The sequence below is a fragment of the Microcebus murinus genome, unplaced genomic scaffold, assembly GCF_040939455.1.
Source record: "Microcebus murinus isolate Inina unplaced genomic scaffold, M.murinus_Inina_mat1.0 scaf032_hap2_Mmur4.0, whole genome shotgun sequence".
Taxonomy (NCBI): Eukaryota; Metazoa; Chordata; class Mammalia; order Primates; family Cheirogaleidae; genus Microcebus; species Microcebus murinus.
The window spans coordinates 190,842-217,714 of NW_027438978.1; the positions used below are offsets into that span (position 1 = coordinate 190,842).

The 26,873-nt window shown below is 63.0% G+C and overlaps 7 pseudogenes; all 7 read left to right on the forward strand.

The window, feature by feature from the left end:
- Positions 1-2,477: 2,477 nt before the first annotated feature.
- On the forward strand, positions 2,478-2,596 carry LOC142868508 (uncharacterized; annotated as a pseudogene).
- Positions 2,597-6,407: 3,811 nt separating this feature from the next.
- Positions 6,408-6,526, forward strand: LOC142868510 (uncharacterized; annotated as a pseudogene).
- Positions 6,527-10,386: 3,860 nt separating this feature from the next.
- LOC142868511 (uncharacterized) lies at positions 10,387-10,505 on the forward strand (annotated as a pseudogene).
- A 3,853-nt stretch (positions 10,506-14,358) lies between these two features.
- Positions 14,359-14,477, forward strand: LOC142868512 (uncharacterized; annotated as a pseudogene).
- Positions 14,478-18,305: 3,828 nt separating this feature from the next.
- LOC142868513 (uncharacterized) lies at positions 18,306-18,424 on the forward strand (annotated as a pseudogene).
- A 3,811-nt stretch (positions 18,425-22,235) lies between these two features.
- LOC142868474 (uncharacterized) lies at positions 22,236-22,354 on the forward strand (annotated as a pseudogene).
- Positions 22,355-26,165: 3,811 nt separating this feature from the next.
- Positions 26,166-26,284, forward strand: LOC142868475 (uncharacterized; annotated as a pseudogene).
- The last annotated feature ends 589 nt before the right edge of the window (positions 26,285-26,873 follow it).

A 26,873-nucleotide genomic window follows, 5' to 3' on the forward strand; every position in this document is an offset into this window, starting at 1 on the left:
CACTCGGGTGGCTTCCAGGTCTTTGCGATTGTGACTTGTGCCCTGACACTAACCCTAACCCTTACCCAGCCCGTCTCCTCCACGGCCCCTGCCTGACTGACTCCTTCCCGCCCGGCCTGTCACCTGTCACCGTCCTCTGCCCCTGCCTGACACGCTCCTCCCCGCCCGGGCCGTCACCGTCCTCGGCCCCTGCCTGACGGGGCTCCTCCGTCGCCTGGGCCTTCCAAGGGCTTGGTGTGGACGCTGGTTCCAGGACGCCCTCCCAGGAACCCGGTAGCAGGGCGGCCGCAGCGTCTCGCGCAACCCAACCGTCCGCCGGCTGGCCGCCGTCGCTAAGTGGCCTGCGGGGGACGTGCTCCCGCTGTGCCGTGGGGGCCCAGCCTGGTGTCTTCTCTGAGGCCCCGCGGCTGCCGCTCCCCGCAAGGGGATAGCCGCGGAGGTGGGGACCGCCTCCTCATGGGGACGTACACCCAGCTCTCCACGTCGGATTCCGGGGCTCTCTGTCCTGCCAGAAGGCCCAGCTGGCCTGCGGGTCCTTAGAGTGGCAAAAACATCCGAAAACTGAGATTGAGGGTCCGGTGGGTGTCTGCACTTTTGTGCTGGGCTCCCCAGGGAGGCCCGGGGGCTGGCTGGACAACGCGGTCTGCTGGGCTGGGGGGGGGGTTTGGAGGAGCAACTGATGCCCTTTGCACTTTGGGTAGCAAGTGTCTGAGGTGTCTCTGGGCCCTGTGCCATGTGGGGGCGGGGGCGGGGGCGGGGTGGGAGGAGGAGGAGGAGGAGGAGGAGGAGGAGGAGGAGGTGGGAAGGGCCGTGGCCTGCAGTCGTGTTCCCCGGGGTGGCACAGCATGTGGCTTCTTCCACAGGCTGCTTGTCCTGGGCTCCCTGCACCTGGGCCTTTGGAGGACTGGCCCTGTGCTTGCCAACACTTCCTGCAGGGACCCAGAGCTGGGAGGTTGCATCTCTCAGCCCTGGGTCGGGCAGAGCCCCAGCGGGCCAGGCCCACAACCTCTCTCAGCAGGGGTCCCCCAGAAGGCTCCTTTGGGACCAGGATTCTCTTGCGGGTGACTCTTTAAGGTCTGGCCCCTGGATGGAGGGGCACCAGGAGTAGAGGAGCAGGAAGGGGAAGGGGGTGGCCATGCGAGGGGACACTTTCAGGCCAAGTCCCAGCTTCAGTCTGATCCTCCTGGGAACGCCGGGGTGGACATCACACCTCCTGGTTGCCCCGCTCTGAGACCAGGAGCCGGGCTTCGCATTCCCACAGCAGCCAGTCGTGGGCTGAGGACACCTGGGGCGTTGGGAACTCCCTGGCTTCTCCTTGGTTTAACATCTGGAGCTGCTTGTGAATTGTGCCGCCACACACACCCGAGTGCAGGTGTCTTCTGCACAGACTGCGGGCCTCGCTCTTCTGAATGCCGCTAGCTCGCGACCCACCCACGGGTGAACCTGGTCAGGGTACTTTCTCTCAGGGGCAGACTCTGATCCGGGCGGGCTACCGGTGTCTCTGTTTGCTCCTTTCTTTCTTCCACTTCGGGAAAGGCTTCCTTACTGGGTGTGGAAATCTCCTATGCCTTTCCTCGCCTATTCTGTCAGCTCTAAAATTCTCTTTCGGTTGCCACCCTCACAGATGGATTAGGAAACTCTTTGCGGTGCACTCATTAGTGAAATGACCTCAATGACGCTGGAATCCAATATCTAATCGCCGATTTTTGGCGAGTCCACACGCCAGGGTGGTTGGGGTCCAATGCAGCCCCGGCCAGGCCCAGGCCCCTTGGACTGGGCCACAGGAGGACACAGAGGAGGGTCCCGGCCCCCACGGTAGGTAGAGGTGCGGGCAGTTCTCCAAGGGCTTGGGTGTTTTCCAGAGGGAGGAGATGGAGGGGACTGATTTCTTCAGCGCCCCACAAACCACGCCACCCCACCCCACCCATGGGACACATCCCGAGAGAGAGAGACGCCCCATACACTGGCTCCCCTCCCCCGTGCGCTGTGCCCCAGCCCTGGCCCGGGGGAATAGGCGGCCGCCAGGCCACAGGGTGGGGGGCGCAGCTGAAAGGGGTTGTGGGGGAGGGCCGCCCCTGGCTGGGGTCAAAGGGCGAGCGCCCCGCCCCTCCCGCCCGTGCGCAGTCAGCGGCCCCGGCGCGCTGGGGGTGGGGGGCGGGGAGGTGAAGGAGGCCAGGCAAGGAGAGGAGGGGGGCTTGAAGGTCTCCACCTTGGCGGGTCCAGCCGTGGAGGCGCATCTTGTGTGAGTGTGAGTGAGTGAGTGAGTGCGTGTGAGTGTGTGTGTATACAGAGACAGCCCCCAACCCCGGCCCGCCGCTCCCTGCCCGCCCCGCCTGTCACCCCCGTCCCTTGGAGCCCGCGGGACCCGGCCGGCGAACTCAACAGGCCCGACCCGGCGCGGGGCCTGGGGCGGGAGGAGGCGGCGGGGAAGCGCAGAGAGGCTCGGCTTCTTGAGCGGGGCAGGGGCGCCCTCCGCCGTCCACGGCCACACCACCCCGAACGCGCCCGATCCCGTCTGGTCTCGGAAGCTAAGCAGGGTCGGGCCTGGTTAGAACTTGGATGGGAGACCGCCCGGGAATACCGGGTGCCGTAGGCTTCTTCTTTTTTTTTTTGCCTCTGGTTCTGTCGCGTTTCTGGGAGTGCGGGGGCGGCCCGGGGTGGGGGGACCCCCACCCTCGGCGCCCGCCGCGGTGCCTGGCGCCCCAGCCCGCACCGTGGGGCCTCCTCTTGTCCCGAGCCGTGACACCGCCGCCACGCGGCAGCATGCCTGGCTTCTGGACAGTCAGGTCTCAGACCAAAGGTCTGCTCTGTGGGAGCCGACACGCTGGAGGAAACCTTGAGAGTCTGAGAGGGGAGGGAGTTCCAGAAGAAGGCCAGGATGTCATTTTGAGGGAGTATGTGACCAGAACTCCTCCCGTTGCTTTTGGGGTTCTATGGGCTACACGTAGGAATCTTTGGTGGTGGCACCTGATGTTCGGGGATCCGGAGTCACACCCAGACCTGCTCCACAGGCCTCCTTTTACTTTTCTCTTCGGATTCATTTTTTTTTTTTTTTTTGAGACAGAGTCTCGGTTTGTTGCCCAGGCTAGAGTGAGTGCCGTGGCGTCAGCCTAGCTCACAGCAACTTCAAACTCCTGGGCTCGAGTGATCCTTCTGCCTCAGCCTCCCGGGTAGCTGGGACTGCAGGCATGCGCCACCATGCCCCGCTAATTTTTTATATATATATCAGTTGGCCAATTAATTTCTTTCTATTTATAGTAGAGACGGGGTCTCGCTCTTGCTCAGGCTGGTTTTGAACTCCTGACCTTGAGCAATCCGCCCGCCTCGGCCTCCCAAGAGCTAGGATTACAGGCGTGAGCCACAGCGCCCGGCCGGATTCATTATTTTTAAAAAGTGTCTCTTATCTCTATTATTGCATTTTCTTTTCTCTCTCTTTTCAAGCAGATGATGGGAGTCCAAGTGTTAAGGTGACATGTGTTGCCCGTGCCCCCCTCCCCCCCCCCGTGTTCTTATTCATTTACCTCTCATGTTGTTCCAGCATATTGTGGGGGCACCAATGTTAAGGTCGGGTGCGTTGCCCTCTCCCAGCCTCCCCCCTCGGGTCAGAGCTTCAAGTGCGCCCATCCCCCAGTCGGTGCGTACCCACCCCATTCCTAATGGATGTGTATGCCCATCCCCTCCCCCCACCCGCCCGACACCCACCCGAAGAAGGTGATTCCTCTGTGTCCACTTAGGTGTCCATCGGTTCGTACCCATTTGCTGGTGAGCGCGAGCACGTGGTGCTCGTGTGTCCATTCTTGGGATACTTGGCTTACTGGAACGGGTTCCAGCTCTGGCCAGGAGAACCACGAGAGGTGCCCCCTCACCGCTGCTCCTCATAGCCGAATAGCACTCCGTGGTGTCCACGGGCCACATTTTACTTACCCACTCGTGGGTCGATGGGCACTCGGGTGGCTTCCAGGTCTTTGCGATTGTGACTTGTGCCCTGACACTAACCCTAACCCTTACCCAGCCCGTCTCCTCCACGGCCCCTGCCTGACTGACTCCTTCCCGCCCGGCCTGTCACCTGTCACCGTCCTCTGCCCCTGCCTGACACGCTCCTCCCCGCCCGGGCCGTCACCGTCCTCGGCCCCTGCCTGACGGGGCTCCTCCGTCGCCTGGGCCTTCCAAGGGCTTGGTGTGGACGCTGGTTCCAGGACGCCCTCCCAGGAACCCGGTAGCAGGGCGGCCGCAGCGTCTCGCGCAACCCAACCATCCGCCGGCTGGCCGCCGTCGCTAAGTGGCCTGCGGGGGACGTGCTCCCGCTGTGCCGTGGGGGCCCAGCCTGGTGTCTTCTCTGAGGCCCCGCGGCTGCCGCTCCCCGCAAGGGGATAGCCGCGGAGGTGGGGACCGCCTCCTCATGGGGACGTACACCCAGCTCTCCACGTCGGATTCCGGGGCTCTCTGTCCTGCCAGAAGGCCCAGCTGGCCTGCGGGTCCTTAGAGTGGCAAAAACATCCGAAAACTGAGATTGAGGGTCCGGTGGGTGTCTGCACTTTTGTGCTGGGCTCCCCAGGGAGGCCCGGGGGCTGGCTGGACAACGCGGTCTGCTGGGCTGGGGGGGGGTTTGGAGGAGCAACTGATGCCCTTTGCACTTTGGGTAGCAAGTGTCTGAGGTGTCTCTGGGCCCTGTGCCATGTGGGGGCGGGGGCGGGGGCGGGGTGGGAGGAGGAGGAGGAGGAGGAGGAGGTGGGAAGGGCCGTGGCCTGCAGTCGTGTTCCCCGGGGTGGCACAGCATGTGGCTTCTTCCACAGGCTGCTTGGCCTGGGCTCCCTGCACCTGGGCCTTTGGAGGACTGGCCCTGTGCTTGCCAACACTTCCTGCAGGGACCCAGAGCTGGGAGGTTGCATCTCTCAGCCCTGGGTCGGGCAGAGCCCCAGCGGGCCAGGCCCACAACCTCTCTCAGCAGGGGTCCCCCAGAAGGCTCCTTTGGGACCAGGATTCTCTTGCGGGTGACTCTTTAAGGTCTGGCCCCTGGATGGAGGGGCACCAGGAGTAGAGGAGCAGGAAGGGGAAGGGGGTGGCCATGCGAGGGGACACTTTCAGGCCAAGTCCCAGCTTCAGTCTGATCCTCCTGGGAACGCCGGGGTGGACATCACACCTCCTGGTTGCCCCGCTCTGAGACCAGGAGCCGGGCTTCGCATTCCCACAGCAGCCAGTCGTGGGCTGAGGACACCTGGGGCGTTGGGAACTCCCTGGCTTCTCCTTGGTTTAACATCTGGAGCTGCTTGTGAATTGTGCCGCCACACACACCCGAGTGCAGGTGTCTTCTGCACAGACTGCGGGCCTCGCTCTTCTGAATGCCGCTAGCTCGCGACCCACCCACGGGTGAACCTGGTCAGGGTACTTTCTCTCAGGGGCAGACTCTGATCCGGGCGGGCTACCGGTGTCTCTGTTTGCTCCTTTCTTTCTTCCACTTCGGGAAAGGCTTCCTTACTGGGTGTGGAAATCTCCTATGCCTTTCCTCGCCTATTCTGTCAGCTCTAAAATTCTCTTTCGGTTGCCACCCTCACAGATGGATTAGGAAACTCTTTGCGGTGCACTCATTAGTGAAATGACCTCAATGACGCTGGAATCCAATATCTAATCGCCGATTTTTGGCGAGTCCACACGCCAGGGTGGTTGGGGTCCAATGCAGCCCCGGCCAGGCCCAGGCCCCTTGGACTGGGCCACAGGAGGACACAGAGGAGGGTCCCGGCCCCCACGGTAGGTAGAGGTGCGGGCAGTTCTCCAAGGGCTTGGGTGTTTTCCAGAGGGAGGAGATGGAGGGGACTGATTTCTTCAGCGCCCCACAAACCACGCCACCCCACCCCACCCATGGGACACATCCCGAGAGAGAGAGACGCCCCATACACTGGCTCCCCTCCCCCGTGCGCTGTGCCCCAGCCCTGGCCCGGGGGAATAGGCGGCCGCCAGGCCACAGGGTGGGGGGCGCAGCTGAAAGGGGTTGTGGGGGAGGGCCGCCCCTGGCTGGGGTCAAAGGGCGAGCGCCCCGCCCCTCCCGCCCGTGCGCAGTCAGCGGCCCCGGCGCGCTGGGGGTGGGGGGCGGGGAGGTGAAGGAGGCCAGGCAAGGAGAGGAGGGGGGCTTGAAGGTCTCCACCTTGGCGGGTCCAGCCGTGGAGGCGCATCTTGTGTGAGTGTGAGTGAGTGAGTGAGTGCGTGTGAGTGTGTGTGTATACAGAGACAGCCCCCAACCCCGGCCCGCCGCTCCCTGCCCGCCCCGCCTGTCACCCCCGTCCCTCGGAGCCCGCGGGACCCGGCCGGCGAACTCAACAGGCCCGACCCGGCGCGGGGCCTGGGGCGGGAGGAGGCGGCGGGGAAGCGCAGAGAGGCTCGGCTTCTTGAGCGGGGCAGGGGCGCCCTCCGCCGTCCACGGCCACACCACCCCGAACGCGCCCGATCCCGTCTGGTCTCGGAAGCTAAGCAGGGTCGGGCCTGGTTAGAACTTGGATGGGAGACCGCCCGGGAATACCGGGTGCCGTAGGCTTCTTCTTTTTTTTTTTGCCTCTGGTTCTGTCGCGTTTCTGGGAGTGCGGGGGCGGCCCGGGGTGGGGGGACCCCCACCCTCGGCGCCCGCCGCGGTGCCTGGCGCCCCAGCCCGCACCGTGGGGCCTCCTCTTGTCCCGAGCCGTGACACCGCCGCCACGCGGCAGCATGCCTGGCTTCTGGACAGTCAGGTCTCAGACCAAAGGTCTGCTCTGTGGGAGCCGACACGCTGGAGGAAACCTTGAGAGTCTGAGAGGGGAGGGAGTTCCAGAAGAAGGCCAGGATGTCATTTTGAGGGAGTATGTGACCAGAACTCCTCCCGTTGCTTTTGGGGTTCTATGGGCTACACGTAGGAATCTTTGGTGGTGGCACCTGATGTTCGGGGATCCGGAGTCACACCCAGACCTGCTCCACAGGCCTCCTTTTACTTTTCTCTTCGGATTCATTTTTTTTTTTTTTTTTGAGACAGAGTCTCGGTTTGTTGCCCAGGCTAGAGTGAGTGCCGTGGCGTCAGCCTAGCTCACAGCAACTTCAAACTCCTGGGCTCGAGTGATCCTTCTGCCTCAGCCTCCCGGGTAGCTGGGACTGCAGGCATGCGCCACCATGCCCCGCTAATTTTTTATATATATATCAGTTGGCCAATTAATTTCTTTCTATTTATAGTAGAGACGGGGTCTCGCTCTTGCTCAGGCTGGTTTTGAACTCCTGACCTTGAGCAATCCGCCCGCCTCGGCCTCCCAAGAGCTAGGATTACAGGCGTGAGCCACAGCGCCCGGCCGGATTCATTATTTTTAAAAAGTGTCTCTTATCTCTATTATTGCATTTTCTTTTCTCTCTCTTTTCAAGCAGATGATGGGAGTCCAAGTGTTAAGGTGACATGTGTTGCCCGTGCCCCCCTCCCCCCCCCCCGTGTTCTTATTCATTTACCTCTCATGTTGTTCCAGCATATTGTGGGGGCACCAATGTTAAGGTCGGGTGCGTTGCCCTCTCCCAGCCTCCCCCCTCGGGTCAGAGCTTCAAGTGCGCCCATCCCCCAGTCGGTGCGTACCCACCCCATTCCTAATGGATGTGTATGCCCATCCCCTCCCCCCACCCGCCCGACACCCACCCGAAGAAGGTGATTCCTCTGTGTCCACTTAGGTGTCCATCGGTTCGTACCCATTTGCTGGTGAGCGCGAGCACGTGGTGCTCGTGTGTCCATTCTTGGGATACTTGGCTTACTGGAACGGGTTCCAGCTCTGGCCAGGAGAACCACGAGAGGTGCCCCCTCACCGCTGCTCCTCATAGCCGAATAGCACTCCGTGGTGTCCACGGGCCACATTTTACTTACCCACTCGTGGGTCGATGGGCACTCGGGTGGCTTCCAGGTCTTTGCGATTGTGACTTGTGCCCTGACACTAACCCTAACCCTTACCCAGCCCGTCTCCTCCACGGCCCCTGCCTGACTGACTCCTTCCCGCCCGGCCTGTCACCTGTCACCGTCCTCTGCCCCTGCCTGACACGCTCCTCCCCGCCCGGGCCGTCACCGTCCTCGGCCCCTGCCTGACGGGGCTCCTCCGTCGCCTGGGCCTTCCAAGGGCTTGGTGTGGACGCTGGTTCCAGGACGCCCTCCCAGGAACCCGGTAGCAGGGCGGCCGCAGCGTCTCGCGCAACCCAACCGTCCGCCGGCTGGCCGCCGTCGCTAAGTGGCCTGCGGGGGACGTGCTCCCGCTGTGCCGTGGGGGCCCAGCCTGGTGTCTTCTCTGAGGCCCCGCGGCTGCCGCTCCCCGCAAGGGGATAGCCGCGGAGGTGGGGACCGCCTCCTCATGGGGACGTACACCCAGCTCTCCACGTCGGATTCCGGGGCTCTCTGTCCTGCCAGAAGGCCCAGCTGGCCTGCGGGTCCTTAGAGTGGCAAAAACATCCGAAAACTGAGATTGAGGGTCCGGTGGGTGTCTGCACTTTTGTGCTGGGCTCCCCAGGGAGGCCCGGGGGCTGGCTGGACAACGCGGTCTGCTGGGCTGGGGGGGGGGTTTGGAGGAGCAACTGATGCCCTTTGCACTTTGGGTAGCAAGTGTCTGAGGTGTCTCTGGGCCCTGTGCCATGTGGGGGCGGGGGCGGGGGCGGGGTGGGAGGAGGAGGAGGAGGAGGAGGAGGAGGAGGAGGAGGAGGAGGAGGAGGTGGGAAGGGCCCTGGCCTGCAGTCGTGTTCCCCGGGGTGGCACAGCATGTGGCTTCTTCCACAGGCTGCTTGGGCTGGGCTCCCTGCACCTGGGCCTTTGGAGGACTGGCCCTGTGCTTGCCAACACTTCCTGCAGGGACCCAGAGCTGGGAGGTTGCATCTCTCAGCCCTGGGTCGGGCAGAGCCCCAGCGGGCCAGGCCCACAACCTCTCTCAGCAGGGGTCCCCCAGAAGGCTCCTTTGGGACCAGGATTCTCTTGCGGGTGACTCTTTAAGGTCTGGCCCCTGGATGGAGGGGCACCAGGAGTAGAGGAGCAGGAAGGGGAAGGGGGTGGCCATGCGAGGGGACACTTTCAGGCCAAGTCCCAGCTTCAGTCTGATCCTCCTGGGAACGCCGGGGTGGACATCACACCTCCTGGTTGCCCCGCTCTGAGACCAGGAGCCGGGCTTCGCATTCCCACAGCAGCCAGTCGTGGGCTGAGGACACCTGGGGCGTTGGGAACTCCCTGGCTTCTCCTTGGTTTAACATCTGGAGCTGCTTGTGAATTGTGCCGCCACACACACCCGAGTGCAGGTGTCTTCTGCACAGACTGCGGGCCTCGCTCTTCTGAATGCCGCTAGCTCGCGACCCACCCACGGGTGAACCTGGTCAGGGTACTTTCTCTCAGGGGCAGACTCTGATCCGGGCGGGCTACCGGTGTCTCTGTTTGCTCCTTTCTTTCTTCCACTTCGGGAAAGGCTTCCTTACTGGGTGTGGAAATCTCCTATGCCTTTCCTCGCCTATTCTGTCAGCTCTAAAATTCTCTTTCAGTTGCCACCCTCACAGATGGATTAGGAAACTCTTTGCGGTGCACTCATTAGTGAAATGACCTCAATGACGCTGGAATCCAATATCTAATCGCCGATTTTTGGCGAGTCCACACGCCAGGGTGGTTGGGGTCCAATGCAGCCCCGGCCAGGCCCAGGCCCCTTGGACTGGGCCACAGGAGGACACAGAGGAGGGTCCCGGCCCCCACGGTAGGTAGAGGTGCGGGCAGTTCTCCAAGGGCTTGGGTGTTTTCCAGAGGGAGGAGATGGAGGGGACTGATTTCTTCAGCGCCCCACAAACCACGCCACCCCACCCCACCCATGGGACACATCCCGAGAGAGAGAGACGCCCCATACACTGGCTCCCCTCCCCCGTGCGCTGTGCCCCAGCCCTGGCCCGGGGGAATAGGCGGCCGCCAGGCCACAGGGTGGGGGGCGCAGCTGAAAGGGGTTGTGGGGGAGGGCCGCCCCTGGCTGGGGTCAAAGGGCGAGTGGCCCGCCCCTCCCGCCCGTGCGCAGTCAGCAGCCCCGGCACGCTGGGGGTGGGGGGCGGGGAGGTGAAGGAGGCCAGGCAAGGAGAGGAGGGGGGCTTGAAGGTCTCCACCTTGGCGGGTCCAGCCGTGGAGGCGCATCTTGTGTGAGTGTGAGTGTGAGTGAGTGAGTGAGTGTGAGTGTGAGTGTGTGTGTATACAGAGACAGCCCCCAACCCCGGCCCGCCGCTCCCTGCCCGCCCCGCCTGTCACCCCCGTCCCTCGGAGCCCGCGGGACCCGGCCGGCGAACTCAACAGGCCCGACCCGGCGCGGGGCCTGGGGCGGGAGGAGGCGGCGGGGAAGCGCGGAGAGGCTCGGCTTCTTGAGCGGGGCAGGGGCGCCCTCCGCCGTCCACGGCCACGCCGTCCACGGCCACACCACCCCGAACGCGCCCGATCCCGTCTGGTCTCGGAAGCTAAGCAGGGTCGGGCCTGGTTAGAACTTGGATGGGAGACCGCCCGGGAATACCGGGTGCCGTAGGCTTCTTCTTTTTTTTTTTGCCTCTGGTTCTGTCACGTTTCTGGGAGTGCGGGGGCGGCCCGGGGTGGGGGGGACCCCCACCCTCGGCGCCCGCCGCGGTGCCTGGCGCCCCAGCCCGCACCGTGGGGCCTCCTCTTGTCCCGAGCCGTGACACCGCCGCCACGCGGCAGCATGCCTGGCTTCTGGACAGTCAGGTCTCAGACCAAAGGTCTGCTCTGTGGGAGCCGACACGCTGGAGGAAACCTTGAGAGTCTGAGAGGGGAGGGAGTTCCAGAAGAAGGCCAGGATGTCATTTTGAGGGAGTATGTGACCAGAACTCCTCCCGTTGCTTTTGGGGTTCTATGGGCTACACGTAGGAATCTTTGGTGGTGGCACCTGATGTTCGGGGATCCGGAGTCACACCCAGACCTGCTCCACAGGCCTCCTTTTACTTTTCTCTTCGGATTCATTTTTTTTTTTTTTTTTGAGACAGAGTCTCGGTTTGTTGCCCAGGCTAGAGTGAGTGCCGTGGCGTCAGCCTAGCTCACAGCAACTTCAAACTCCTGGGCTCGAGTGATCCTTCTGCCTCAGCCTCCCGGGTAGCTGGGACTGCAGGCATGCGCCACCATGCCCCGCTAATTTTTTATATATATATCAGTTGGCCAATTAATTTCTTTCTATTTATAGTAGAGACGGGGTCTCGCTCTTGCTCAGGCTGGTTTTGAACTCCTGACCTTGAGCAATCCGCCCGCCTCGGCCTCCCAAGAGCTAGGATTACAGGCGTGAGCCACAGCGCCCGGCCGGATTCATTATTTTTAAAAAGTGTCTCTTATCTCTATTATTGCATTTTCTTTTCTCTCTCTTTTCAAGCAGATGATGGGAGTCCAAGTGTTAAGGTGACATGTGTTGCCCGTGCCCCCCTCCCCCCCCCCGTGTTCTTATTCATTTACCTCTCATGTTGTTCCAGCATATTGTGGGGGCACCAATGTTAAGGTCGGGTGCGTTGCCCTCTCCCAGCCTCCCCCCTCGGGTCAGAGCTTCAAGTGCGCCCATCCCCCAGTCGGTGCGTACCCACCCCATTCCTAATGGATGTGTATGCCCATCCCCTCCCCCCACCCGCCCGACACCCACCCGAAGAAGGTGATTCCTCTGTGTCCACTTAGGTGTCCATCGGTTCGTACCCATTTGCTGGTGAGCGCGAGCACGTGGTGCTCGTGTGTCCATTCTTGGGATACTTGGCTTACTGGAACGGGTTCCAGCTCTGGCCAGGAGAACCACGAGAGGTGCCCCCTCACCGCTGCTCCTCATAGCCGAATAGCACTCCGTGGTGTCCACGGGCCACATTTTACTTACCCACTCGTGGGTCGATGGGCACTCGGGTGGCTTCCAGGTCTTTGCGATTGTGACTTGTGCCCTGACACTAACCCTAACCCTTACCCAGCCCGTCTCCTCCACGGCCCCTGCCTGACTGACTCCTTCCCGCCCGGCCTGTCACCTGTCACCGTCCTCTGCCCCTGCCTGACACGCTCCTCCCCGCCCGGGCCGTCACCGTCCTCGGCCCCTGCCTGACGGGGCTCCTCCGTCGCCTGGGCCTTCCAAGGGCTTGGTGTGGACGCTGGTTCCAGGACGCCCTCCCAGGAACCCGGTAGCAGGGCGGCCGCAGCGTCTCGCGCAACCCAACCATCCGCCGGCTGGCCGCCGTCGCTAAGTGGCCTGCGGGGGACGTGCTCCCGCTGTGCCGTGGGGGCCCAGCCTGGTGTCTTCTCTGAGGCCCCGCGGCTGCCGCTCCCCGCAAGGGGATAGCCGCGGAGGTGGGGACCGCCTCCTCATGGGGACGTACACCCAGCTCTCCACGTCGGATTCCGGGGCTCTCTGTCCTGCCAGAAGGCCCAGCTGGCCTGCGGGTCCTTAGAGTGGCAAAAACATCCGAAAACTGAGATTGAGGGTCCGGTGGGTGTCTGCACTTTTGTGCTGGGCTCCCCAGGGAGGCCCGGGGGCTGGCTGGACAACGCGGTCTGCTGGGCTGGGGGGGGGGTTTGGAGGAGCAACTGATGCCCTTTGCACTTTGGGTAGCAAGTGTCTGAGGTGTCTCTGGGCCCTGTGCCATGTGGGGGCGGGGGCGGGGGCGGGGTGGGAGGAGGAGGAGGAGGAGGAGGAGGAGGAGGAGGAGGAGGTGGGAAGGGCCGTGGCCTGCAGTCGTGTTCCCCGGGGTGGCACAGCATGTGGCTTCTTCCACAGGCTGCTTGTCCTGGGCTCCCTGCACCTGGGCCTTTGGAGGACTGGCCCTGTGCTTGCCAACACTTCCTGCAGGGACCCAGAGCTGGGAGGTTGCATCTCTCAGCCCTGGGTCGGGCAGAGCCCCAGCGGGCCAGGCCCACAACCTCTCTCAGCAGGGGTCCCCCAGAAGGCTCCTTTGGGACCAGGATTCTCTTGCGGGTGACTCTTTAAGGTCTGGCCCCTGGATGGAGGGGCACCAGGAGTAGAGGAGCAGGAAGGGGAAGGGGGTGGCCATGCGAGGGGACACTTTCAGGCCAAGTCCCAGCTTCAGTCTGATCCTCCTGGGAACGCCGGGGTGGACATCACACCTCCTGGTTGCCCCGCTCTGAGACCAGGAGCCGGGCTTCGCATTCCCACAGCAGCCAGTCGTGGGCTGAGGACACCTGGGGCGTTGGGAACTCCCTGGCTTCTCCTTGGTTTAACATCTGGAGCTGCTTGTGAATTGTGCCGCCACACACACCCGAGTGCAGGTGTCTTCTGCACAGACTGCGGGCCTCGCTCTTCTGAATGCCGCTAGCTCGCGACCCACCCACGGGTGAACCTGGTCAGGGTACTTTCTCTCAGGGGCAGACTCTGATCCGGGCGGGCTACCGGTGTCTCTGTTTGCTCCTTTCTTTCTTCCACTTCGGGAAAGGCTTCCTTACTGGGTGTGGAAATCTCCTATGCCTTTCCTCGCCTATTCTGTCAGCTCTAAAATTCTCTTTCGGTTGCCACCCTCACAGATGGATTAGGAAACTCTTTGCGGTGCACTCATTAGTGAAATGACCTCAATGACGCTGGAATCCAATATCTAATCGCCGATTTTTGGCGAGTCCACACGCCAGGGTGGTTGGGGTCCAATGCAGCCCCGGCCAGGCCCAGGCCCCTTGGACTGGGCCACAGGAGGACACAGAGGAGGGTCCCGGCCCCCACGGTAGGTAGAGGTGCGGGCAGTTCTCCAAGGGCTTGGGTGTTTTCCAGAGGGAGGAGATGGAGGGGACTGATTTCTTCAGCGCCCCACAAACCACGCCACCCCACCCCACCCATGGGACACATCCCGAGAGAGAGAGAGACGCCCCATACACTGGCTCCCCTCCCCCGTGCGCTGTGCCCCAGCCCTGGCCCGGGGGAATAGGCGGCCGCCAGGCCACAGGGTGGGGGGCGCAGCTGAAAGGGGTTGTGGGGGAGGGCCGCCCCTGGCTGGGGTCAAAGGGCGAGTGGCCCGCCCCTCCCGCCCGTGCGCAGTCAGCGGCCCCGGCACGCTGGGGGTGGGGGGCGGGGAGGTGAAGGAGGCCAGGCAAGGAGAGGAGGGGGGCTTGAAGGTCTCCACCTTGGCGGGTCCAGCCGTGGAGGCGCATCTTGTGTGAGTGTGAGTGTGAGTGAGTGAGTGAGTGTGAGTGTGAGTGTGTGTGTATACAGAGACAGCCCCCAACCCCGGCCCGCCGCTCCCTGCCCGCCCCGCCTGTCACCCCCGTCCCTCGGAGCCCGCGGGACCCGGCCGGCGAACTCAACAGGCCCGACCCGGCGCGGGGCCTGGGGCGGGAGGAGGCGGCGGGGAAGCGCGGAGAGGCTCGGCTTCTTGAGCGGGGCAGGGGCGCCCTCCGCCGTCCACGGCCACGCCGTCCACGGCCACACCACCCCGAACGCGCCCGATCCCGTCTGGTCTCGGAAGCTAAGCAGGGTCGGGCCTGGTTAGAACTTGGATGGGAGACCGCCCGGGAATACCGGGTGCCGTAGGCTTCTTCTTTTTTTTTTTGCCTCTGGTTCTGTCACGTTTCTGGGAGTGCGGGGGCGGCCCGGGGTGGGGGGGACCCCCACCCTCGGCGCCCGCCGCGGTGCCTGGCGCCCCAGCCCGCACCGTGGGGCCTCCTCTTGTCCCGAGCCGTGACACCGCCGCCACGCGGCAGCATGCCTGGCTTCTGGACAGTCAGGTCTCAGACCAAAGGTCTGCTCTGTGGGAGCCGACACGCTGGAGGAAACCTTGAGAGTCTGAGAGGGGAGGGAGTTCCAGAAGAAGGCCAGGATGTCATTTTGAGGGAGTATGTGACCAGAACTCCTCCCGTTGCTTTTGGGGTTCTATGGGCTACACGTAGGAATCTTTGGTGGTGGCACCTGATGTTCGGGGATCCGGAGTCACACCCAGACCTGCTCCACAGGCCTCCTTTTACTTTTCTCTTCGGATTCATTTTTTTTTTTTTTTTTGAGACAGAGTCTCGGTTTGTTGCCCAGGCTAGAGTGAGTGCCGTGGCGTCAGCCTAGCTCACAGCAACTTCAAACTCCTGGGCTCGAGTGATCCTTCTGCCTCAGCCTCCCGGGTAGCTGGGACTGCAGGCATGCGCCACCATGCCCCGCTAATTTTTTATATATATATCAGTTGGCCAATTAATTTCTTTCTATTTATAGTAGAGACGGGGTCTCGCTCTTGCTCAGGCTGGTTTTGAACTCCTGACCTTGAGCAATCCGCCCGCCTCGGCCTCCCAAGAGCTAGGATTACAGGCGTGAGCCACAGCGCCCGGCCGGATTCATTATTTTTAAAAAGTGTCTCTTATCTCTATTATTGCATTTTCTTTTCTCTCTCTTTTCAAGCAGATGATGGGAGTCCAAGTGTTAAGGTGACATGTGTTGCCCGTGCCCCCCTCCCCCCCCCCGTGTTCTTATTCATTTACCTCTCATGTTGTTCCAGCATATTGTGGGGGCACCAATGTTAAGGTCGGGTGCGTTGCCCTCTCCCAGCCTCCCCCCTCGGGTCAGAGCTTCAAGTGCGCCCATCCCCCAGTCGGTGCGTACCCACCCCATTCCTAATGGATGTGTATGCCCATCCCCTCCCCCCACCCGCCCGACACCCACCCGAAGAAGGTGATTCCTCTGTGTCCACTTAGGTGTCCATCGGTTCGTACCCATTTGCTGGTGAGCGCGAGCACGTGGTGCTCGTGTGTCCATTCTTGGGATACTTGGCTTACTGGAACGGGTTCCAGCTCTGGCCAGGAGAACCACGAGAGGTGCCCCCTCACCGCTGCTCCTCATAGCCGAATAGCACTCCGTGGTGTCCACGGGCCACATTTTACTTACCCACTCGTGGGTCGATGGGCACTCGGGTGGCTTCCAGGTCTTTGCGATTGTGACTTGTGCCCTGACACTAACCCTAACCCTTACCCAGCCCGTCTCCTCCACGGCCCCTGCCTGACTGACTCCTTCCCGCCCGGCCTGTCACCTGTCACCGTCCTCTGCCCCTGCCTGACACGCTCCTCCCCGCCCGGGCCGTCACCGTCCTCGGCCCCTGCCTGACGGGGCTCCTCCGTCGCCTGGGCCTTCCAAGGGCTTGGTGTGGACGCTGGTTCCAGGACGCCCTCCCAGGAACCCGGTAGCAGGGCGGCCGCAGCGTCTCGCGCAACCCAACCATCCGCCGGCTGGCCGCCGTCGCTAAGTGGCCTGCGGGGGACGTGCTCCCGCTGTGCCGTGGGGGCCCAGCCTGGTGTCTTCTCTGAGGCCCCGCGGCTGCCGCTCCCCGCAAGGGGATAGCCGCGGAGGTGGGGACCGCCTCCTCATGGGGACGTACACCCAGCTCTCCACGTCGGATTCCGGGGCTCTCTGTCCTGCCAGAAGGCCCAGCTGGCCTGCGGGTCCTTAGAGTGGCAAAAACATCCGAAAACTGAGATTGAGGGTCCGGTGGGTGTCTGCACTTTTGTGCTGGGCTCCCCAGGGAGGCCCGGGGGCTGGCTGGACAACGCGGTCTGCTGGGCTGGGGGGGGGGTTTGGAGGAGCAACTGATGCCCTTTGCACTTTGGGTAGCAAGTGTCTGAGGTGTCTCTGGGCCCTGTGCCATGTGGGGGCGGGGGCGGGGGCGGGGTGGGAGGAGGAGGAGGAGGAGGAGGAGGAGGAGGAGGAGGAGGTGGGAAGGGCCGTGGCCTGCAGTCGTGTTCCCCGGGGTGGCACAGCATGTGGCTTCTTCCACAGGCTGCTTGTCCTGGGCTCCCTGCACCTGGGCCTTTGGAGGACTGGCCCTGTGCTTGCCAACACTTCCTGCAGGGACCCAGAGCTGGGAGGTTGCATCTCTCAGCCCTGGGTCGGGCAGAGCCCCAGCGGGCCAGGCCCACAACCTCTCTCAGCAGGGGTCCCCCAGAAGGCTCCTTTGGGACCAGGATTCTCTTGCGGGTGACTCTTTAAGGTCTGGCCCCTGGATGGAGGGGCACCAGGAGTAGAGGAGCAGGAAGGGGAAGGGGGTGGCCATGCGAGGGGACACTTTCAGGCCAAGTCCCAGCTTCAGTCTGATCCTCCTGGGAACGCCGGGGTGGACATCACACCTCCTGGTTGCCCCGCTCTGAGACCAGGAGCCGGGCTTCGCATTCCCACAGCAGCCAGTCGTGGGCTGAGGACACCTGGGGCGTTGGGAACTCCCTGGCTTCTCCTTGGTTTAACATCTGGAGCTGCTTGTGAATTGTGCCGCCACACACACCCGAGTGCAGGTGTCTTCTGCACAGACTGCGGGCCTCGCTCTTCTGAATGCCGCTAGCTCGCGACCCACCCACGGGTGAACCTGGTCAGGGTACTTTCTCTCAGGGGCAGACTCTGATCCGGGCGGGCTACCGGTGTCTCTGTTTGCTCCTTTCTTTCTTCCACTTCGGGAAAGGCTTCCTTACTGGGTGTGGAAATCTCCTATGCCTTTCCTCGCCTATTCTGTCAGCTCTAAAATTCTCTTTCGGTTGCCACCCTCACAGATGGATTAGGAAACTCTTTGCGGTGCACTCATTAGTGAAATGACCTCAATGACGCTGGAATCCAATATCTAATCGCCGATTTTTGGCGAGTCCACACGCCAGGGTGGTTGGGGTCCAATGCAGCCCCGGCCAGGCCCAGGCCCCTTGGACTGGGCCACAGGAGGACACAGAGGAGGGTCCCGGCCCCCACGGTAGGTAGAGGTGCGGGCAGTTCTCCAAGGGCTTGGGTGTTTTCCAGAGGGAGGAGATGGAGGGGACTGATTTCTTCAGCGCCCCACAAACCACGCCACCCCACCCCACCCATGGGACACATCCCGAGAGAGAGAGACGCCCCATACACTGGCTCCCCTCCCCCGTGCGCTGTGCCCCAGCCCTGGCCCGGGGGAATAGGCGGCCGCCAGGCCACAGGGTGGGGGGCGCAGCTGAAAGGGGTTGTGGGGGAGGGCCGCCCCTGGCTGGGGTCAAAGGGCGAGCGCCCCGCCCCTCCCGCCCGTGCGCAGTCAGCGGCCCCGGCGCGCTGGGGGTGGGGGGCGGGGAGGTGAAGGAGGCCAGGCAAGGAGAGGAGGGGGGCTTGAAGGTCTCCACCTTGGCGGGTCCAGCCGTGGAGGCGCATCTTGTGTGAGTGTGAGTGAGTGAGTGAGTGCGTGTGAGTGTGTGTGTATACAGAGACAGCCCCCAACCCCGGCCCGCCGCTCCCTGCCCGCCCCGCCTGTCACCCCCGTCCCTCGGAGCCCGCGGGACCCGGCCGGCGAACTCAACAGGCCCGACCCGGCGCGGGGCCTGGGGCGGGAGGAGGCGGCGGGGAAGCGCAGAGAGGCTCGGCTTCTTGAGCGGGGCAGGGGCGCCCTCCGCCGTCCACGGCCACACCACCCCGAACGCGCCCGATCCCGTCTGGTCTCGGAAGCTAAGCAGGGTCGGGCCTGGTTAGAACTTGGATGGGAGACCGCCCGGGAATACCGGGTGCCGTAGGCTTCTTCTTTTTTTTTTTGCCTCTGGTTCTGTCGCGTTTCTGGGAGTGCGGGGGCGGCCCGGGGTGGGGGGACCCCCACCCTCGGCGCCCGCCGCGGTGCCTGGCGCCCCAGCCCGCACCGTGGGGCCTCCTCTTGTCCCGAGCCGTGACACCGCCGCCACGCGGCAGCATGCCTGGCTTCTGGACAGTCAGGTCTCAGACCAAAGGTCTGCTCTGTGGGAGCCGACACGCTGGAGGAAACCTTGAGAGTCTGAGAGGGGAGGGAGTTCCAGAAGAAGGCCAGGATGTCATTTTGAGGGAGTATGTGACCAGAACTCCTCCCGTTGCTTTTGGGGTTCTATGGGCTACACGTAGGAATCTTTGGTGGTGGCACCTGATGTTCGGGGATCCGGAGTCACACCCAGACCTGCTCCACAGGCCTCCTTTTACTTTTCTCTTCGGATTCATTTTTTTTTTTTTTTTTGAGACAGAGTCTCGGTTTGTTGCCCAGGCTAGAGTGAGTGCCGTGGCGTCAGCCTAGCTCACAGCAACTTCAAACTCCTGGGCTCGAGTGATCCTTCTGCCTCAGCCTCCCGGGTAGCTGGGACTGCAGGCATGCGCCACCATGCCCCGCTAATTTTTTATATATATATCAGTTGGCCAATTAATTTCTTTCTATTTATAGTAGAGACGGGGTCTCGCTCTTGCTCAGGCTGGTTTTGAACTCCTGACCTTGAGCAATCCGCCCGCCTCGGCCTCCCAAGAGCTAGGATTACAGGCGTGAGCCACAGCGCCCGGCCGGATTCATTATTTTTAAAAAGTGTCTCTTATCTCTATTATTGCATTTTCTTTTCTCTCTCTTTTCAAGCAGATGATGGGAGTCCAAGTGTTAAGGTGACATGTGTTGCCCGTGCCCCCCTCCCCCCCCCCGTGTTCTTATTCATTTACCTCTCATGTTGTTCCAGCATATTGTGGGGGCACCAATGTTAAGGTCGGGTGCGTTGCCCTCTCCCAGCCTCCCCCCTCGGGTCAGAGCTTCAAGTGCGCCCATCCCCCAGTCGGTGCGTACCCACCCCATTCCTAATGGATGTGTATGCCCATCCCCTCCCCCCACCCGCCCGACACCCACCCGAAGAAGGTGATTCCTCTGTGTCCACTTAGGTGTCCATCGGTTCGTACCCATTTGCTGGTGAGCGCGAGCACGTGGTGCTCGTGTGTCCATTCTTGGGATACTTGGCTTACTGGAACGGGTTCCAGCTCTGGCCAGGAGAACCACGAGAGGTGCCCCCTCACCGCTGCTCCTCATAGCCGAATAGCACTCCGTGGTGTCCACGGGCCACATTTTACTTACCCACTCGTGGGTCGATGGGCACTCGGGTGGCTTCCAGGTCTTTGCGATTGTGACTTGTGCCCTGACACTAACCCTAACCCTTACCCAGCCCGTCTCCTCCACGGCCCCTGCCTGACTGACTCCTTCCCGCCCGGCCTGTCACCTGTCACCGTCCTCTGCCCCTGCCTGACACGCTCCTCCCCGCCCGGGCCGTCACCGTCCTCGGCCCCTGCCTGACGGGGCTCCTCCGTCGCCTGGGCCTTCCAAGGGCTTGGTGTGGACGCTGGTTCCAGGACGCCCTCCCAGGAACCCGGTAGCAGGGCGGCCGCAGCGTCTCGCGCAACCCAACCATCCGCCGGCTGGCCGCCGTCGCTAAGTGGCCTGCGGGGGACGTGCTCCCGCTGTGCCGTGGGGGCCCAGCCTGGTGTCTTCTCTGAGGCCCCGCGGCTGCCGCTCCCCGCAAGGGGATAGCCGCGGAGGTGGGGACCGCCTCCTCATGGGGACGTACACCCAGCTCTCCACGTCGGATTCCGGGGCTCTCTGTCCTGCCAGAAGGCCCAGCTGGCCTGCGGGTCCTTAGAGTGGCAAAAACATCCGAAAACTGAGATTGAGGGTCCGGTGGGTGTCTGCACTTTTGTGCTGGGCTCCCCAGGGAGGCCCGGGGGCTGGCTGGACAACGCGGTCTGCTGGGCTGGGGGGGGGTTTGGAGGAGCAACTGATGCCCTTTGCACTTTGGGTAGCAAGTGTCTGAGGTGTCTCTGGGCCCTGTGCCATGTGGGGGCGGGGGCGGGGGCGGGGTGGGAGGAGGAGGAGGAGGAGGAGGAGGTGGGAAGGGCCGTGGCCTGCAGTCGTGTTCCCCGGGGTGGCACAGCATGTGGCTTCTTCCACAGGCTGCTTGGCCTGGGCTCCCTGCACCTGGGCCTTTGGAGGACTGGCCCTGTGCTTGCCAACACTTCCTGCAGGGACCCAGAGCTGGGAGGTTGCATCTCTCAGCCCTGGGTCGGGCAGAGCCCCAGCGGGCCAGGCCCACAACCTCTCTCAGCAGGGGTCCCCCAGAAGGCTCCTTTGGGACCAGGATTCTCTTGCGGGTGACTCTTTAAGGTCTGGCCCCTGGATGGAGGGGCACCAGGAGTAGAGGAGCAGGAAGGGGAAGGGGGTGGCCATGCGAGGGGACACTTTCAGGCCAAGTCCCAGCTTCAGTCTGATCCTCCTGGGAACGCCGGGGTGGACATCACACCTCCTGGTTGCCCCGCTCTGAGACCAGGAGCCGGGCTTCGCATTCCCACAGCAGCCAGTCGTGGGCTGAGGACACCTGGGGCGTTGGGAACTCCCTGGCTTCTCCTTGGTTTAACATCTGGAGCTGCTTGTGAATTGTGCCGCCACACACACCCGAGTGCAGGTGTCTTCTGCACAGACTGCGGGCCTCGCTCTTCTGAATGCCGCTAGCTCGCGACCCACCCACGGGTGAACCTGGTCAGGGTACTTTCTCTCAGGGGCAGACTCTGATCCGGGCGGGCTACCGGTGTCTCTGTTTGCTCCTTTCTTTCTTCCACTTCGGGAAAGGCTTCCTTACTGGGTGTGGAAATCTCCTATGCCTTTCCTCGCCTATTCTGTCAGCTCTAAAATTCTCTTTCGGTTGCCACCCTCACAGATGGATTAGGAAACTCTTTGCGGTGCACTCATTAGTGAAATGACCTCAATGACGCTGGAATCCAATATCTAATCGCCGATTTTTGGCGAGTCCACACGCCAGGGTGGTTGGGGTCCAATGCAGCCCCGGCCAGGCCCAGGCCCCTTGGACTGGGCCACAGGAGGACACAGAGGAGGGTCCCGGCCCCCACGGTAGGTAGAGGTGCGGGCAGTTCTCCAAGGGCTTGGGTGTTTTCCAGAGGGAGGAGATGGAGGGGACTGATTTCTTCAGCGCCCCACAAACCACGCCACCCCACCCCACCCATGGGACACATCCCGAGAGAGAGAGACGCCCCATACACTGGCTCCCCTCCCCCGTGCGCTGTGCCCCAGCCCTGGCCCGGGGGAATAGGCGGCCGCCAGGCCACAGGGTGGGGGGCGCAGCTGAAAGGGGTTGTGGGGGAGGGCCGCCCCTGGCTGGGGTCAAAGGGCGAGCGCCCCGCCCCTCCCGCCCGTGCGCAGTCAGCGGCCCCGGCGCGCTGGGGGTGGGGGGCGGGGAGGTGAAGGAGGCCAGGCAAGGAGAGGAGGGGGGCTTGAAGGTCTCCACCTTGGCGGGTCCAGCCGTGGAGGCGCATCTTGTGTGAGTGTGAGTGAGTGAGTGAGTGCGTGTGAGTGTGTGTGTATACAGAGACAGCCCCCAACCCCGGCCCGCCGCTCCCTGCCCGCCCCGCCTGTCACCTTCGTCCCTCGGAGCCCGCGGGACCCGGCCGGCGAACTCAACAGGCCCGACCCGGCGCGGGGCCTGGGGCGGGAGGAGGCGGCGGGGAAGCGCAGAGAGGCTCGGCTTCTTGAGCGGGGCAGGGGCGCCCTCCGCCGTCCACGGCCACACCACCCCGAACGCGCCCGATCCCGTCTGGTCTCGGAAGCTAAGCAGGCTCGGGCCTGGTTAGAACTTGGATGGGAGACCGCCCGGGAATACCGGGTGCCGTAGGCTTCTTCTTTTTTTTTTTGCCTCTGGTTCTGTCGCGTTTCTGGGAGTGCGGGGGCGGCCCGGGGTGGGGGGGACCCCCACCCTCGGCGCCCGCCGCGGTGCCTGGCGCCCCAGCCCGCACCGTGGGGCCTCCTCTTGTCCCGAGCCGTGACACCGCCGCCACGCGGCAGCATGCCTGGCTTCTGGACAGTCAGGTCTCAGACCAAAGGTCTGCTCTGTGGGAGCCGACACGCTGGAGGAAACCTTGAGAGTCTGAGAGGGGAGGGAGTTCCAGAAGAAGGCCAGGATGTCATTTTGAGGGAGTATGTGACCAGAACTCCTCCCGTTGCTTTTGGGGTTCTATGGGCTACACGTAGGAATCTTTGGTGGTGGCACCTGATGTTCGGGGATCCGGAGTCACACCCAGACCTGCTCCACAGGCCTCCTTTTACTTTTCTCTTCGGATTCATTTTTTTTTTTTTTTTTGAGACAGAGTCTCGGTTTGTTGCCCAGGCTAGAGTGAGTGCCGTGGCGTCAGCCTAGCTCACAGCAACTTCAAACTCCTGGGCTCGAGTGATCCTTCTGCCTCAGCCTCCCGGGTAGCTGGGACTGCAGGCATGCGCCACCATGCCCCGCTAATTTTTTATATATATATCAGTTGGCCAATTAATTTCTTTCTATTTATAGTAGAGACGGGGTCTCGCTCTTGCTCAGGCTGGTTTTGAACTCCTGACCTTGAGCAATCCGCCCGCCTCGGCCTCCCAAGAGCTAGGATTACAGGCGTGAGCCACAGCGCCCGGCCGGATTCATTATTTTTAAAAAGTGTCTCTTATCTCTATTATTGCATTTTCTTTTCTCTCTCTTTTCAAGCAGATGATGGGAGTCCAAGTGTTAAGGTGACATGTGTTGCCCGTGCCCCCCTCCCCCCCCCGTGTTCTTATTCATTTACCTCTCATGTTGTTCCAGCATATTGTGGGGGCACCAATGTTAAGGTCGGGTGCGTTGCCCTCTCCCAGCCTCCCCCCTCGGGTCAGAGCTTCAAGTGCGCCCATCCCCCAGTCGGTGCGTACCCACCCCATTCCTAATGGATGTGTATGCCCATCCCCTCCCCCCACCCGCCCGACACCCACCCGAAGAAGGTGATTCCTCTGTGTCCACTTAGGTGTCCATCGGTTCGTACCCATTTGCTGGTGAGCGCGAGCACGTGGTGCTCGTGTGTCCATTCTTGGGATACTTGGCTTACTGGAACGGGTTCCAGCTCTGGCCAGGAGAACCACGAGAGGTGCCCCCTCACCGCTGCTCCTCATAGCCGAATAGCACTCCGTGGTGTCCACGGGCCACATTTTACTTACCCACTCGTGGGTCGATGGGCACTCGGGTGGCTTCCAGGTCTTTGCGATTGTGACTTGTGCCCTGACACTAACCCTAACCCTTACCCAGCCCGTCTCCTCCACGGCCCCTGCCTGACTGACTCCTTCCCGCCCGGCCTGTCACCTGTCACCGTCCTCTGCCCCTGCCTGACACGCTCCTCCCCGCCCGGGCCGTCACCGTCCTCGGCCCCTGCCTGACGGGGCTCCTCCGTCGCCTGGGCCTTCCAAGGGCTTGGTGTGGACGCTGGTTCCAGGACGCCCTCCCAGGAACCCGGTAGCAGGGCGGCCGCAGCGTCTCGCGCAACCCAACCATCCGCCGGCTGGCCGCCGTCGCTAAGTGGCCTGCGGGGGACGTGCTCCCGCTGTGCCGTGGGGGCCCAGCCTGGTGTCTTCTCTGAGGCCCCGCGGCTGCCGCTCCCCGCAAGGGGATAGCCGCGGAGGTGGGGACCGCCTCCTCATGGGGACGTACACCCAGCTCTCCACGTCGGATTCCGGGGCTCTCTGTCCTGCCAGAAGGCCCAGCTGGCCTGCGGGTCCTTAGAGTGGCAAAAACATCCGAAAACTGAGATTGAGGGTCCGGTGGGTGTCTGCACTTTTGTGCTGGGCTCCCCAGGGAGGCCCGGGGGCTGGCTGGACAACGCGGTCTGCTGGGCTGGGGGGGGGTTTGGAGGAGCAACTGATGCCCTTTGCACTTTGGGTAGCAAGTGTCTGAGGTGTCTCTGGGCCCTGTGCCATGTGGGGGCGGGGGCGGGGGCGGGGTGGGAGGAGGAGGAGGAGGAGGAGGAGGTGGGAAGGGCCGTGGCCTGCAGTCGTGTTCCCCGGGGTGGCACAGCATGTGGCTTCTTCCACAGGCTGCTTGGCCTGGGCTCCCTGCACCTGGGCCTTTGGAGGACTGGCCCTGTGCTTGCCAACACTTCCTGCAGGGACCCAGAGCTGGGAGGTTGCATCTCTCAGCCCTGGGTCGGGCAGAGCCCCAGCGGGCCAGGCCCACAACCTCTCTCAGCAGGGGTCCCCCAGAAGGCTCCTTTGGGACCAGGATTCTCTTGCGGGTGACTCTTTAAGGTCTGGCCCCTGGATGGAGGGGCACCAGGAGTAGAGGAGCAGGAAGGGGAAGGGGGTGGCCATGCGAGGGGACACTTTCAGGCCAAGTCCCAGCTTCAGTCTGATCCTCCTGGGAACGCCGGGGTGGACATCACACCTCCTGGTTGCCCCGCTCTGAGACCAGGAGCCGGGCTTCGCATTCCCACAGCAGCCAGTCGTGGGCTGAGGACACCTGGGGCGTTGGGAACTCCCTGGCTTCTCCTTGGTTTAACATCTGGAGCTGCTTGTGAATTGTGCCGCCACACACACCCGAGTGCAGGTGTCTTCTGCACAGACTGCGGGCCTCGCTCTTCTGAATGCCGCTAGCTCGCGACCCACCCACGGGTGAACCTGGTCAGGGTACTTTCTCTCAGGGGCAGACTCTGATCCGGGCGGGCTACCGGTGTCTCTGTTTGCTCCTTTCTTTCTTCCACTTCGGGAAAGGCTTCCTTACTGGGTGTGGAAATCTCCTATGCCTTTCCTCGCCTATTCTGTCAGCTCTAAAATTCTCTTTCGGTTGCCACCCTCACAGATGGATTAGGAAACTCTTTGCGGTGCACTCATTAGTGAAATGACCTCAATGACGCTGGAATCCAATATCTAATCGCCGATTTTTGGCGAGTCCACACGCCAGGGTGGTTGGGGTCCAATGCAGCCCCGGCCAGGCCCAGGCCCCTTGGACTGGGCCACAGGAGGACACAGAGGAGGGTCCCGGCCCCCACGGTAGGTAGAGGTGCGGGCAGTTCTCCAAGGGCTTGGGTGTTTTCCAGAGGGAGGAGATGGAGGGGACTGATTTCTTCAGCGCCCCACAAACCACGCCACCCCACCCCACCCATGGGACACATCCCGAGAGAGAGAGACGCCCCATACACTGGCTCCCCTCCCCCGTGCGCTGTGCCCCAGCCCTGGCCCGGGGGAATAGGCGGCCGCCAGGCCACAGGGTGGGGGGCGCAGCTGAAAGGGGTTGTGGGGGAGGGCCGCCCCTGGCTGGGGTCAAAGGGCGAGCGCCCCGCCCCTCCCGCCCGTGCGCAGTCAGCGGCCCCGGCGCGCTGGGGGTGGGGGGCGGGGAGGTGAAGGAGGCCAGGCAAGGAGAGGAGGGGGGCTTGAAGGTCTCCACCTTGGCGGGTCCAGCCGTGGAGGCGCATCTTGTGTGAGTGTGAGTGAGTGAGTGAGTGCGTGTGAGTGTGTGTGTATACAGAGACAGCCCCCAACCCCGGCCCGCCGCTCCCTGCCCGCCCCGCCTGTCACCTTCGTCCCTCGGAGCCCGCGGGACCCGGCCGGCGAACTCAACAGGCCCGACCCGGCGCGGGGCCTGGGGCGGGAGGAGGCGGCGGGGAAGCGCAGAGAGGCTCGGCTTCTTGAGCGGGGCAGGGGCGCCCTCCGCCGTCCACGGCCACACCACCCCGAACGCGCCCGATCCCGTCTGGTCTCGGAAGCTAAGCAGGCTCGGGCCTGGTTAGAACTTGGATGGGAGACCGCCCGGGAATACCGGGTGCCGTAGGCTTCTTCTTTTTTTTTTTGCCTCTGGTTCTGTCGCGTTTCTGGGAGTGCGGGGGCGGCCCGGGGTGGGGGGGACCCCCACCCTCGGCGCCCGCCGCGGTGCCTGGCGCCCCAGCCCGCACCGTGGGGCCTCCTCTTGTCCCGAGCCGTGACACCGCCGCCACGCGGCAGCATGCCTGGCTTCTGGACAGTCAGGTCTCAGACCAAAGGTCTGCTCTGTGGGAGCCGACACGCTGGAGGAAACCTTGAGAGTCTGAGAGGGGAGGGAGTTCCAGAAGAAGGCCAGGATGTCATTTTGAGGGAGTATGTGACCAGAACTCCTCCCGTTGCTTTTGGGGTTCTATGGGCTACACGTAGGAATCTTTGGTGGTGGCACCTGATGTTCGGGGATCCGGAGTCACACCCAGACCTGCTCCACAGGCCTCCTTTTACTTTTCTCTTCGGATTCATTTTTTTTTTTTTTTTTGAGACAGAGTCTCGGTTTGTTGCCCAGGCTAGAGTGAGTGCCGTGGCGTCAGCCTAGCTCACAGCAACTTCAAACTCCTGGGCTCGAGTGATCCTTCTGCCTCAGCCTCCCGGGTAGCTGGGACTGC